At 44.3% G+C, this 9,789-nt stretch overlaps 1 long non-coding RNA gene across 6 annotated transcripts; it reads left to right on the top strand.

Moving 5' to 3' along the window:
- The first annotated feature begins 4,612 nt into the window (after window positions 1–4,612).
- On the top strand, window positions 4,613–8,641 carry LOC119277144. Of its 6 annotated transcripts, none has more exons than XR_005136946.1 (5): window positions 4,613–5,020; window positions 5,829–5,957; window positions 7,088–7,165; window positions 7,433–7,784; window positions 8,336–8,641. It is a non-coding gene; the product is annotated as an uncharacterized LOC119277144 (long non-coding RNA). The 6 variants fall into 6 exon arrangements; XR_005136945.1 differs by having other exon boundaries at window positions 7,081–7,165; XR_005136943.1 differs by having other exon boundaries at window positions 7,081–7,784.
- The last annotated feature ends 1,148 nt before the right edge of the window (window positions 8,642–9,789 follow it).

Below are 9,789 nucleotides of genomic sequence, written 5' to 3'. Positions count from 1 at the left end.
ACTCCCGATGGGAGTAGGACTCCTCCTTGGCGCGCCTCCACATGGCCGGCCGCCCCCTCCCCCTTGATCCTTTATATACGGGGGCAGGGGGCACCTCAGAACACACAAGTTGATCTTCATGATCGTTCCTTAGCCGTGTGCGGTGCCCCCCTCCACCATATTCCACCTCGGTAATATCGTAGCGGTGCTTAGGTGAAGCCGTGCGTCGGTAGAACATCATCACCGTCACCATGCCATCGTGCTGACGGAACTCTTCCCCGACACCCTGCTGGATCGGAGTCCGGGGATCGTCATCGAGCTGAACGTGTGCTGAACTCGGAGGTGCCGTACGTTCGGTACTTGGATCGGTCGGATCGTGAAGACGTACGACTACATCAATCGCGTTGTTATTACGCTTCCGCTTTCGGTCTACGAGGGTACGTGGACAACACTCTCCCCTCTCGTTGCTATGCATCACCATGATCTTGCGCGTGCGTAGGAAATTTTTTGAAATTACTACGTTCCCCAACAACGAAGACCCTTCTTGGGGAAAGCTTAGAGAGCTGTAGCAAAGTGGGGTTGAATCCCTTCTGCAAACTTATCCCGCCACCAGATGTAAGCTCTCCAACTCATTTACTTTGTTCACTGCTTATATAACCTGCATATGCCTTATCTTTTTGCGACTTATGCAGGCTGAATCTGCCTTCTAGAATAAGAAGTGCGAAGAGAAGGAGAAAGCGGCCAAGAAGCCCAGGGCCAAGACCAAGTCCACTAAGAGAAATAAGAAGAAAACAACCGCCTTAGAACTACTCACTCTAGAGGATGAGTCGGAGGTAGAGCTTGACTCTCTTGGTTCCCTTTTTATACATCTTATTAACGCTGACTACTCTCAAGACGATACGGAAGCCAGCCAGGCGGGTGATGAAGAGGTAACTATTATTTCCTTCGACTCGGAGCCTTTGCCAAGACAAAAAAATTGACAAGTAACCCGGGAAGTACGGTTTTCTCACCCTTTAGCTTATTTGGATCCAAACTTTATTTTGAAGTAACAACAACATGAGAACCAGTGCAGAACTCGGAATAGTGGTGGCGGAGAGCTATCCTCCGGGTTACCCAACACACCGGCCCCTCGCAAGCGCCGGAAAGAGTTGCCTCAGAATTCAATCTCTTTTTATCCAAAGGCGGGTTTTGTTCGCCAACCACTTAATCCTTCCGAGTTAAATTATCAGGGAACTTCTCATTCCTCTTCCGGCGACTCATCTCAGACCCAACTACCGCCATTCAAGATTGCCCCTGGATAACAACTTTTGACTTTGTTGTTTTACCATCTATAAATAGATATACTGACCTCTTCATCCTTCTCTTGTAGTGGGATAGCAAAGCCAAGCAAGAAAGCGAAGACAAATAAGCCGGCGGAAGACCCAAAAGTCCATGAGCCAGAAAAACAAGCACCACTATTCGAAGCCTTCGTGCAAAACCCTGAGGATATTGCTGATGACCCGCCACCAGAAAACCCTGGCGCCTCCACAGATCCTATGGATGTTGACCCTTCGGGTGCTAAGCCGCCAAGTCCAATCAAGCCTACCAAGGAGAATGTTGAAGACATTTTGATTACCGGCACTAGCTACACAGAGACGGGGAATCCTACCATCCTGGCTAAGCATTCTGCCAATGAAGAACTGATTGAGAAGTGCAAGGTCAAGTTTCATATTGCCAACTATTCTCATCTGGACGTTAGAGAATTATTCTCTGGCTATTTCAATCAAGTGCATGTTGGTCGTGATCTTGAAATGGGCATAGTCAAACAGATGCACCAAAAATATGAGGTATATACTTCTGCTTCCTCTGTTAATATACTCATCCAGCCCCCAAGTCTTAGTCATAGGAAAAAATGACTGAGTATGGCAAAGACTTTAATCAGTATACCATAGTAAAAACCTCGAGCCATAGCCCCCATGAACCGGCTTGCCTTAAAAAAGATGAGCCAGATCATTTAGATTAGCTTCTGAAAAACTTCACCTCATAGCCCTCACAGGTCGGGTTATCTTTGAAAAAGATGAGACGGATTTTTCTGCAACTTAAAAGAACTTCTTCACACATTAGCCCCCAAGTGCCAAGTGATGTTGCTTGCAAAGGGCTTGGGCCTTGTCTGTATTGTACCTTGACATATTTGCTTATGATTGTTTAACCTCTTGTTTACAAGAGGCCTCAACTCAAGTTGAATCCCAATTGGCTGATTTGAGAACCGGACTCGAGCGTCAAGAGTCTCAGACCCGGAAAGCTGACTCCAAGTTCAAATTTAGCTTGGATGAAATTGAAAAACTCAAAACTGGGTTTGCTGCAGAGAGAACCGCCTGGGGTGAAGAAAAGATTGCCTTAGTGCAGAGAGCAGAAACCGCTGAGGCTTCTTTGCAAGAGGTCACCGCAGAGCTAACCAGTTTAAAACGCCACATTACGCAGATGACCGCCGCTATCTTTGGTAAGAAATACCGGATATTTTAATCATTTGCAATGCTCGTCTCTTAACCCGACTGGTGACTTAACTGCGTGTTTATTTAATAGCCCCCAGGAGTACCAACCTTGGCCAAGATATGCTGGTAAAGCTAATGGCGGTTTACACTATGGTAGAGCAATTATACACCGGTGCTCAGCGCACAATAGTTGCCATTGAAGGAAATATGCCCTAGACGCAATAATAAAGTTATTATTTATTTCCTTATATCATGATAAATGTTTATTATTCATGCTAGAATTGTATTAACCGGAAACTTGGTACATGTTTGAATACATAGACAAAACAGAGTGTCCCTAGTAGGCCTCTACTTGACTAGCTCGTTAATCAAAGATGGTTATGTTTCCTGACCATAGACATGTGTTGTCATTTGATAAATGGGATCACATCATTAGGAGAATGATGTGATGGACAAGACCCATCCGTTAGCTTAGCATTATGATCGTTACAGTTTCATTGCTACTGCTTTCTTCATGACTTATACACGTTCCTCAGACTATGAGATTATGCAACTCCCGAATACCGGAGCAACACCTTGTGCGCTATCAAACATCACAACGTAACTGGGTGATTTTAAAGATGCTCTATAGGTGCCTCCGAAGGTGTTTGTTGGGTTGGCATAGATCGAGATTAGGATTTATCACTCAGTGTATCGGAGAGGTATCTCTAGGCCCTCTCGGTAATGCTCATCACTATAAGCCTTGCAAGCAATGTGACTAATGAGTTAGTTGCGGTATGAAGCATTACGGAACGAGTAAAGAGACTTGCCGGTAATGAGATTGAACTAGGTATGATGATACCGACGATCGAATCTCGGGCAAGTAACATACCGATGACAAAGGGAACAACGTATGTTGTTATGTGGTTTGAATGATAAAGATATTCGTAGAATATGTAGGAGCCAATATGAGCATCCGGATTCTCCTATCGGTTATTGACCGGAGATATGTCTCGGTCATGTCTACATAGTTCTCGAACCCGTAGGGTCCGCACGCTTAACGTTTGATGACGATTTGTATTATGAGTTATGTGATTTGATGATCGAAGTTTGTTCGGAGTCCTGGATGAGATCACGGACATGACGAGGAGTCTCAAAATGGTCGATACATAAAGATTCATATATTGGAATGTTGCATTTGGACATCGGAATGGTTCCGAGTGGTTCGGGCATTTTTCCGGAGTACCGGGAGGTTACCGGAACCCCCTGGGAGAAGTTATGGGCCTTATGAGCCATAAGAGGGAAGCGCACCAGCCCACAAGGGGCTGGTGCGCCCCTCCTTGGGCAGGAGAACGATTAGGACTAGGAGAAGGGGGCCGGCCCCCCTTTCCTCCTCCTTCTCCCTCCCCCCTTTCCTACTCCGTATGGGAGGTGGAATCCTACTAGGACTAGGGAGTCCTAGTAGGACTCCACACCTTGGCGCGCCCCCTAGGGCCTGCTGCCTCTCCCTCTCCCTCCTTTATATACGTGGGCGGGGGGCACCCCAAAGGACACACAAGTTGATCTTTTAGCCGTGTGCGGTGCCCCCCTCCACAGTTACACACCTTGGTCATATTGCCGTAGTGCTTAGGCGAAGCCCTGTGCTGGTAACTTCATCATCACCGTCACCACGCCGTCGTACTGATGGAACTCACCCTCGTCCTCAACTGGATCAAGAGCGCGAGGGGCGTCATCAAGCTGAACATGTGCTGAACATGGAGGTGCCGTGCGTTCGGTACTTGGTCGGTTGGATCGTGTAGAAGTTCGACTACATCAACCACGTTATTGAAACGCTTCCGCTTTCGGTCTATGAGGGTATGTGGACGCACTCTCCCCTTTTGTTGCTATGCATCACCTAGATAGATCTTGCGTGATCGTAGGTTTTTTTTTTGAAATTACCGCATTCCCCAACAGTGGCATCCGAGCCAGGTCTATATACCCCTTATAAAGCAACACACATTCTACAACATTTCAGCTATACGTTGTAAAATTTACAATACATACGCATATATGAAAAAAATAAAATTTACAACACACATTCTACAACATTTCAGCTATAGGTTGCAGATATGCGTTGCAGGTTTGCAGCTCTTTGATCCCATCGTGGGATACATATGAAAAAAATAAAAGAAAGGAGAGGGACACGCGAGAAACAAAGCCATCGATGCCCCTCATCTCTCCCAAATCGCCGCCACTAACCGCCTCGTCACCCTCGTCCTCCCACCTCGCCGCCGGCCCTCCCCTCCGTTCCTCCCATATCGCTGCTCTTGAGGCTACCGGATCTGCCTCATCCCCCACCTACCCCATCCCTCTCACATCCCATCTCTCTCTCTCTCTCTCAGTGCAGCTCCTCGTGGCGCCACCTGCGGCGGTTGATTCAGGCGACTTCCGGCGAATCCCGCCATGCCCGAGGTCCCTTCACACCGTGGCGCGCTCCCATGCAGCTAGATCTGGCGCCCGCGGCTACCAAAGCCCACCCGCGACCTTCCCGCGATGGCTAGGGTTTCGGGCGCCGGCGCCGGCGCCAGTGGCCATGTCGTCTTTCTCGTCCGGTGAGTGAATACCCTCCCCTGGCTTCGTCCTCTCTCTCTTCCCCTTTCTCTAACCTCTGTTCTTCTCTTCTCGTGTAGATGTCTAGGTATGCACCCCAATTCTATTGCAGCTAATCCCTGTCAGAAAAGTTTGGCCCTTGTGCGACGAACACTGATATGCCTGCAGACTGACTCTTCCGATCTCCGTTGTTCATGCACTGATTGCTATTCTATTAAATTAGTAATTATTATATATCAATTGTGCATCAATCAATTTTTTTAAAAATCTTATACGCTGCTAACTCATCAATCCTTGATAGATGACTCGTTAATCCTTTCAATTTGTTTGATGTAGAGAAGAACTACTTCATATATGCGTACCCCATATTAAATAGTCTATTGCAAGAGTTATAATATTTAAGGAGGGACACAGTCTTAACAGCCTGTTTGGTAAACACTTGGGCAAGGGCATGGGAGTTTGCACAAGGGTGTTTATGAAGAGATTAGGAATGGGAAGTAGATTTTTACTCCCATTCCCTTGTTTGGCATATGATGGGAATTGTCGTGGGATAAAACTCTCCTCACAAATTAATAGGGTACCCCCTGGGAAGAAATCGGTGGGAATTGGCTTCCCCAACTCCCAGTCCCTTTCCCACTTAAACTCCCATTCCCTCTAATCAAACAGTGGATTTTTAATCTCCTTACCCCTCAACTCCCATTCCTCATCTCTAATTCCCCTGAACCAAACACGCTGTAATAGGTCGTCTCTGTATGGCAGTTTTGATGAGTTACTAATCGAAGTTTTTTGTTGCAATTTCACACTTTTCAGGAGTCTGATGGTCAGGTTATTTAGGTGGAGGTAGTAGCTTGCTAATGGTGGCTTTCACGTCCAGCTTAAATACTAGAGGACGTGGACCTGTTTTGGAGGAAGCACGGACACCTTTGTTTTAGTGAGCAGGTGAATTAATCATCCACATTGTTTCTTCTATGATGTTGCTTTGATGCTGTTGATATGATTCAGAATTCAGAGAACACTGATAAATACTTCTCTCCATGCCTGTCAATGTACTGATTGTTGTATGCGCTTACTATTCTGCACAATTTGGATTACTAGCTAAATACTCGTGTGTTGCTACGGTGTAACAAACATTCAATTTCATGAACATGTCAAATGATACACTGTTTCTTGTAGTATGTGATATACTGTTACCACTGGCGGAGCTTCGTGAGGCAAAAGCCATGGCCCGCCCAGCACTTGGGGTAAACATACATGTAGTAGTACAGATAGACGAGTAGCCCAGCTCACGACTACCTTGTTTGCATGTAGCATCGCTTCTTCACGATTATTTCTTGGCCTCTGGCCTCTGTTGCTTGACTCCTCTTCCTATCCAGTAGAGTAGCAGAACGGCGATAGGGCACGAGCCACACGTACAGCCGCAGGGAGGTCCAGAGAGGTGGCGCGGAGCCGCGGAGGTCGAGTCACCGGTCGCACCGCCGGAGCAAGTAGCAGCGCCGAGTGGTGCGGACGCCCAAGGGCGACCCATGTAGCGGTGGCCACCCGGGCGAGTAGCAACCTAGACGACGAGCACTACTGCACAAGCACATGCGCACCCCCAAAACTCTCGTCTCTCGGACAATACTAATTTTCGTATAAAATGTAGGTTATAAGTTATAACACTTTGAAATTCAATAAATTGATAATACACATCTTAATTTGGTACTAGATAATTGTCGTGGAAAGCAAGGCTAATCAACGCAGAATCAATTTGGTTTTCAAGAGAAAAAGAGATGTAAAGTTGAGAAAGATTTATCAGCAGCAGCTCTTCATCCATCGCTTGAGTTGAAATATTCGTGTTCCTTTTAATTTGGCCCGCCCAGGTTTTTGTTTGTAGCTCCACCACTGACTGTTAGTTTCCAATTATATTTCGATACACTGACGTCCTTCTCTTCCTTCGGTTTGAAATGCTATTATGCAACTCCCCAGTTAAATTCCTTGGTCTTGCTAGCCTCTTCATCTAAAAACTCACCATAAGATAGTACACATTTTCTTGTCATTTGTTTATGTGATTGTCCTCTCATAGCATGCAGTTATTATATATGCACTTGGGTCAAGTCAACGCAGAGGATTCATCTATATCAAGTACTGATCTACTAATCTAAAAAAAGGTACTAATCTACTACCGCTGTACATCATAGTGAAAATAAAACTGAATCCCAGTACCTCACTTAGATGCAACCTACACCTGAGCTTTATGCATTTTAATGTACAAACATGCATATACTAAGGCTCGCAGCAAGCACACGCACATATACACCGGCAGCGGCTCACTGTTAATCATCATGTTTGTCATTCGTTAAGTAGAAGCTCACTGTTTGTTTGTGCATCATGTTTGTCATTCGTTAAGTAGAGGCTCACTGTTTGTTTGTGCGCAGGTTTCCGAAGAAAGAAATACTCAATGCCATTCAGTGCTTTTCAATGTGCCAGTCTCTACATTCATAGTACATCACTGAGTTTTACCTTCAACTAAGACTATTTCCGTTGTGGTGATTATTTGTTTATTCCTTTATTGCTTAGATTAGCTCTAACCATTTTTCAGCCTCCCTTTCTGCTCTTATTTAACTATTTATGTACTTCCCAATGATGTACCTATTGTTGTGTGTAATTTAATGTGAGGTGCCACACTCATCCGTTCCGGCACTATCGAGATGGAGGCCAACACCTTGGACGGCTGGAGCTGCTAGTAGATTTGTCCAAGATACGGCAGTGTTCATAGTCATAGTTCTGGTAATTGTCTATGATCCCCATATCTTAACTGTTGTGAAGACGGAAATGCAAGTAATGTTCTTCTTAGATGCTCTTGCCCTTTTGATTCGTACATTGCTAAACTGACCACTGAGCTCCCACCACTTTGATTAATAAATTGCTGAATTACCCACATGAACTCTTGCTTTCACGGTTCGTACATTGCTGAATTTCCCATTATGTCGCTTTCCCTGTTCCATATGAGCAGTGTCTATTGTGCTTTTAACCCTTCAACTTAAGTAGGTCCTATGTTATTAGTGTCTTGCTTTTAGGCCACAACCAAATCTATTTATTTTTCTCTGAGTCTGTATATCTTTGTTTTGTGACCTGAAGTAGTATATTGAGTTGTAACTGAATACTTTCAGGTCACAACTTTTCTTTGTAATAGTCGTAATCTAGCCGGGCAACCAATGTTTCAGAAGTAATGACCCTTTGTAAGAAGTAATGTTTCTTATTTGCTGGGCAACCTGTCACTATTTGCATCATGTCAATGTATTGTGTATTAACGGTTCATTTTGTTATTTTCTTTGTAGATTCAAAAAATATATGAACAATCATGGGTGCATGGCAAGTATACTACAATGATGATGATTATGATGTTCTGGTTCACGATGATGACGATGATGTTTGTTTTCAGTTTTAGTTAGGTTGTAGGGATGTTGTTCCTCGGTTAAGTTTTAGTTAAGTTGTAGGGATGTTGATGGATGTTGTCAGTTTAAGTTTTGCTGTTAAGAGAATATTTAGATTGTGCATTACATTTGGATGTTATTCCTCCTGTAATATCAACTATTGTAATCCCACAATTTTTTCCAATATATGATCTCTTCCTCTGGTGTGTATATTTTGTCTTCTGACTTGATTTACATACTTATCCCCATCATGTGGAGAATTAATTTAATTGATGGCAATATATAAAATATTATTCACATTTTATATGTAAAACACCTGCAACTCCTTTGTTGCCAAGCGACGAGAGTTGGATTCATGTACATTAGCACCAACGTATATGAGTGTTGTATAAGTCGGTTTTATGTGTTGCAGTCTTGCAACGGTTCCTTTTACCAACGGAAGTATAACCGTTGCATTATGATCTAGCAACACTGGATAAGGCTACGCATTCCAAACCGTTGGTAAAGACCCTAGCAACGCATATATTGACTTTTAGATACGGAAAAATGCATTGCTATAGACAGGGTCTTGTTGTAGTATATGCACGAGTAGAACACAAAGAGTTGTGGGCGATAATAGTCATACTTCTTACCAGCATGTCATACTTTGATTCGGCGGTATTGTTGGATGAGCGGCGCAGACCGACATTACATGACCGCGTTCATGAGACTGGTTCTACCGACGTGCTTCGCACACAGGTGGCTAGTGGGTGTTTGTTTCTCCAACTTTAGTTGAATCGAGTTTGACTACGCCCGGTCCTTGTTGAAGGCTAAAACAGCACACTTGACAAAAAATCATTGTGGTTTTGATGCGTAGGTAAGAACGGTTCTTGCTAGAAGCCCGTAGCAGCCACGTAAAACTTGCAACAACAAAGTAGAGGACGTCTAACTTGTTTTTGTAGGGCTTGCTGTGATGTGATATGGTCAAGGCATGATGTGATATAAATTATTGTATGAGATGATCATGTTTTGTTACAAAGTTATCGGCAACTGGCAAGAGCCATATGGTTGTCGCTTTATTGTATGCAATGCAATCGCCATGTAATTGTTTTACTTTATCACTAAGCGGTAGCGATAGTCGTAGTAACAATAGTTGGCGAGACGACAACGATGCTACGATGGAGATCAAGGTGTCGCGCCAGTGACGATGGAGATCATGACGATGCTTCGGTGATGGGGATCATGAGCACAAGATGATGATGGCCATATCATGTCACATATTTTAATTGCATGTGATGTTTATCTTTTATGCATCTTATTTTTCTTAGCACGGTGGTAGCATTATAAGATGATCCCTTATTAAATTTCAAGGTATAAGT

The sequence above is a fragment of the Triticum dicoccoides genome, chromosome 3B (assembly GCF_002162155.2).
Source record: "Triticum dicoccoides isolate Atlit2015 ecotype Zavitan chromosome 3B, WEW_v2.0, whole genome shotgun sequence".
NCBI lineage: Eukaryota > Viridiplantae > Streptophyta > Magnoliopsida > Poales > Poaceae > Triticum > Triticum dicoccoides.
Note: the sequence above shows the minus strand (reverse complement) of the source record. Positions and strands in the feature narration are given on the sequence as shown.